The following is a 5,000-nucleotide window of genomic DNA, read 5'->3' as shown; positions in this document are numbered from 1 at the left end:
CCATCGCACATCATGTGCGCACACCCCCCCGGCCCCCCTCCCAATCGTCGGAACCCCAATGCCGCCGGTCAGGTTCTCCGGCGGTACTCCGGCGATGCTCCGGCGATGCTGTCCCGAGTGAAAAAAATGCAGCACCAGCACATGCTGGAGCCAAGCATGTACACCGTGGCTCAAAATCGAACTTCGGCCAAGGCCTCGACCATCAATGGCACATGATGACGCATGGTGATGGCACATGCATCGACCATCATCGGCATAGGCTGCCCTTCGGTACGGGCACTTACCTCGACCGCCATCGGCACAAGCTAGGCCCTGGTGTGGGTTGTTGCCTCGATCACCATCGGCACATGCTGAGCCTTGGTGCGGGCGGTTGCCTCGAGCACCATCGGCAGACCCTGGGCCCTAGTGCGGCCGGTTGCCCCGATAACCATCGGCACACGCTGGGCCCTGGAGCGGGCGGTTGCCTCGATCACCATCGGCACAAGCTGGGCCCTGGTGCGGGCGCTTGCCTCGACCACCATCGGCACACGCTGGGCACTGGTGCGGGCGGTTGCCTCGACCACCATCGGCACACGCTGGGCCCTGGTGCGGGCGCTTGCCTCGACCACCATCGGCACACGCTGGGCCCTGGTGCGGGCGCTTGCCTCGACCACCATCGGCACACGCTGGGCCCTGGTGCGGGCGCTTGCCTCGACCACCATCGGCACACGCTGGGCCCTGGTGCGGTCGGTTGCCTCGAGCAGCATCGGCACACGCTGGGCCCTGGTGCGGGCGGTTGCCTCGATCACCATCGGCACACGCTGGGCCCTGGTGCGACAGGTTGCCTCGAGCACCATCGGCACACGCTCGGCCCTGGTGCGGGCGGTTGCCTCGACCACCATCGGCACACGCTGGGCGCTGGTGCGGTCGGTTGCCTCGACCACCATCGGCACACGCTGGGCCCTGGTGCGGGCGGTTGCCTCGAGCACCATCGGCACACGCTGGGCCCTGGTGCGGGCGGTTGCCTCGACCACCATCGGCACATGCTGGGCCCTGGTGCGGGCGGTTGCCTCGACCACCATCGGCACACGCTGGGCCCTGGTGCGGCAGGTTGGCTCGAGCACCATCGGCACACGCTGGGCCCTGGTGCGGGCGGTTGCCTCGAGCACCATCGGCACACGCTGGGCCCTGGTGCGGGCGGTTGCCTCGAGCACCATCGGCACACGCTGGGCCCTGGTGCGGGCGCTTGCCTCGAGCACCATCGGCACACGCTGGGCCATGGTGCGGGCGGGTGCCTCGAGCACCATCGGCACACACCAGGGCCCTGGTGCGGGCGCTTGCCTCGACCACCATCGGCACACGCTGGGCACTCGTGCGGGCGGTTGCCTCGAGCACCATCGGCACACGCTGGGCCCTGGTGCGGGCGGTAGCCTCGAGCACCATCGGCACACGCTGGGCCCTGGTGCGGGCGCTTGCCTCGACCACCATCGGCACACGCTGGGCACTCGTGCGGGCGGTTGCCTCGAGCACCATCGGCACACGCTGGGCCCTGGTGCGGGCGGTTGCCTCGAGCACCATCGGCACACGCTGGGCCCTGGTGTGGGCGGTAGCCTCGATCACCATCGGCACACGTTGGGCCCTGGTGCGGGCGGTTGCCCCCACCACCATCGGCACACGTTGGGCCCTGGTGCGGGCGCTTGCCTCGACCACCATCGGCACACGCTGGGCCCTGGTGCGGGCGCTTGCCTCGACCACCATCGGCACACGCTGGGCCCTGGTGCGGCAGGTTGCCTCGACCACCATCGGCACACGCTGGGCCCTGGTACGGCAGGTTGCCTCGAGCACCATCGGCACACGCTGGGCCCTGGTGCGGGCGGTTGCGTCGATCACCATCGGCACACGCTGGGCCCTGGTGCGGGCACTTGCCTCGACCACCATCGACACACACTGGGCCCTGGTGCGGGCGGTTGCCTCGACCACCATCGGCACACGCTGGGCCCTGGTGCGGCAGGTTGCCTCGACCACCATCGGCACACGCTGGGCCCTGGTGCGGGCGCTTACCTCGACCACCATCGGCACACGCTGGGCCCTGGTGCGGCAGGTTGCCTCGAGCACCATCGGCACACGCTGGGCCCTGGTGCGGGCGCTTGCCTCGACCACCATCGGCACACGCTGGGCCCTGGTGCGGTCGGTTGCCTCGAGCACCATCGGCACACGCTGGGCCCTGGTGCGGGCGCTTGCCTCGACCACCATCGGCACACGCTGGGCCCTGGTGCGGGCGCTTGCCTCGACCACACGCTGGGCCCTGGTGCGGGCGCTTGCCTCGACCACACGCTGGGCCCTGGTGCGGCAGGTTGCCTCGAGCACCATCGGCACACGCTGGGCCCTGGTGCGGGCGCTTGCCTCGACCACCATCGGCACACGCTGGGCCCTGGTGCGGCAGCTTGCCTCGAGCACCATCGGCACACGCTGGGCCCTGGTGCGGTCGGTTGCTTCGAGCACCATCGGTACACGCTGGGCCCTGGTGCGGGCGGTTGCCTCGATCACCATCGGCACACGCTGGGCCCTGGTGCGACAGGTTGCCTCGAGCACCATCGGCACACGCTGGGCCCTGGTGCGGGCGGTTGCCTCGAGCACCATCGGCACACGCTGGGCGCTGGTGCGGTCGGTTACCTCGAGCACCATCGGCACACGCTGGGCCCTGGTGCACCATCGGCACACGCTGGGCCCTGGTGCGGGCGGTTGCCTCGAGCACCATCGGCACACGCTGGGCCCTGGTGCGGGCGGTTGCCTCGACCACCATCGGCACACGCTGGGCGCTGGTGCGGGCGGTTGCCTCGACCACCATCGGCACACGCTGGGCCCTGGTGCGGCAGGTTGCCTCTGGTGCGGGCGGGTGCCTCGAGCACCATCGGCACACGCTGGGCCCTGGTGCGGGCGGTTGCCTCGAGCACCATCGGCACACGCTGGGCCCTGGTGGGTTTAGGCACATCTTCAAATTTCTGCCGTGCCAATGCCATTTTTATGGCTTGTAAATTCATACAACGGTCCCCTAAGCCTTCACGTGAAGTTTCGTTGGAAGATGACTCGTTTTCTATTTTTCACGATTTTCGAAACTTTTTGCGGTTCGGGATTTTTTAAAATTTTTTTATAAGGATTTTTGGCCCCAAATTTTGTAGGCGTGATCCTTCTATTTTTGTTGGCATGCACAAAAAAATTCAGCTAAAAACTCGAAGTGGAGAAGATTTTGTGACCGTTTGAAAAAAGTGTCCCCATTTCAGACACTTTAACGGCTACTGGTAGCAAACCTGTAAAATCTCAAATGCTCTTTAAGGGGGTGTGAATTCTCAGAGGTTTGATGAGGGATAGGGGGCCAACACAAGGCCAAGTACCAGCACCCATCGCACATCATGTGCGCACACCCCCCCGGCCCCCCTCCCAATCGCCGGAACCCCAATGCCGCCGGTCAGGTTCTCCGGCGGTGCTCCGGCGATGCTCCGGCGATGCTGTCCCGAGTGAAAAAAATGCGGCACCAGTACATGCTGGAGCCAGGCATGTGCACCGTGGCTCAAAATCGAACTTCGGCCAAGGCCTCGACCATCAATGGCACATGATGACGCATGGTGATGGCACATGCATCGACCATCATCGGCATAGGCTGCCCTTCGGTACGGGCACTTGCCTCGACCGCCATGGGCACAAGCTGGGCCCTGGTGTGGGTTGTTGCCTCGATCACAATCGGCACATGCTGAGCCTTGGTGCGGGCGGTTGCCTCGAGCACCATCGGCAGACCCTGGGCCCTGGTGCGGCCGGTTGCCCCGACCACCATCGGCACACGCTGGGCCCTGGTGCGGGCGCTTGCCCCGACCAGCATCGGCACACGCTGGGCCCTGGGGCGGGCGGTTGCCCCCAGCACCATCGGCACACGCTGGGCCCTGGTGCGGGCGGTTCCCTCGACCACCATCGGCACACGTTGGGCCCTGGTGCGGGCGGTTGCCCCCAGCACCATCGGCACACGCTGGGCCCTGGTGCGGGCGCTTGCCCCCAGCACCATCGGCACACGCAGGGCCCTGGTGCGGGCGGTTGCCCCGAACACCATCGGCACAAGCCGGCCCTTGGTGCGGGCTCTTGGCTCGACCACCATCGGCACACGCTGGGCCCTGGTGCGGGCGGTTGCCTCGAACACCATCGGCACACGCCGGCCCTTGGTGCGGCCGGTTGCCTCGACCACCATCGGCACACGCTCGGCCTTGGTGGGGGCGCTTGCCTCGACCACCATCGGCACACGCTGGGCCCTGGTGCGGGCGCTTGCCTCGACCACCATCGGCACACGCTCGGCCTTGGTGCGGGCGCTTGCCTCGACCACCATCGGCACACGCTGGGCCCTGGTGCGGGCGCTTGCCTCGACCACCATCGGCACAAGTCGGCCCTTGGTGCGGGCGGTTGCCTCGAGCACCATCGGCACACGCTGGGCCCTGGTGCGGGCGGTTGCCTCGAGCACCATGGGCACACGCTGGCCCTTGGTGCGGGCTCTTGCCTCGACCACCATCAGCAGAAGATGGCCCCTACGTCGAACACCATCGATACATGCCGGGCCTTGGTGTGGGCACATGCCTCGAGCTGGTGCGGGCGGTTGCCTCGACCACCATCGGCTCGCGTTGGCCCTTGTTGCGGGCACATGCCTCGACCACCATCGGCACCTGCGCACCCTCGGTGTGGGATTTGCTTGTTTGGAAAAAGTGTCCCCGTTTCAGACATTTTAACGTCTACTGGTAGCATATCTGTAAAATCTCTAATGCTCTTTAGGGGGTGGTGGTCCGGCACCCCCTCTCCCCCCCCCCCCACGGGGGGAGTAGGTGTGCGCGATGGGCCTCCCATTGCGTGCACCCCGGCCAACGTCCCTCGAACGAAATACAGGGCGTGCATGCCTTCCGGCGATTTTTGTCCGGCGACTGGTTGCTCCGGTGACCGGCAGGCGCCCATGGCCTCGATCAGCCCGTGCACGCGGCGGATGCTGCCCT

The sequence above is a fragment of the Durio zibethinus genome, unplaced genomic scaffold (assembly GCF_047325235.1).
Source record: "Durio zibethinus cultivar Kanyao isolate XHJ-2024 unplaced genomic scaffold, ASM4732523v1 HiC_scaffold_2, whole genome shotgun sequence".
Classification (NCBI taxonomy): domain Eukaryota; kingdom Viridiplantae; phylum Streptophyta; class Magnoliopsida; order Malvales; family Malvaceae; genus Durio; species Durio zibethinus.
The sequence above is the reverse complement of the archived record's forward strand: the minus strand, read 5'-3'. Positions refer to the sequence as shown.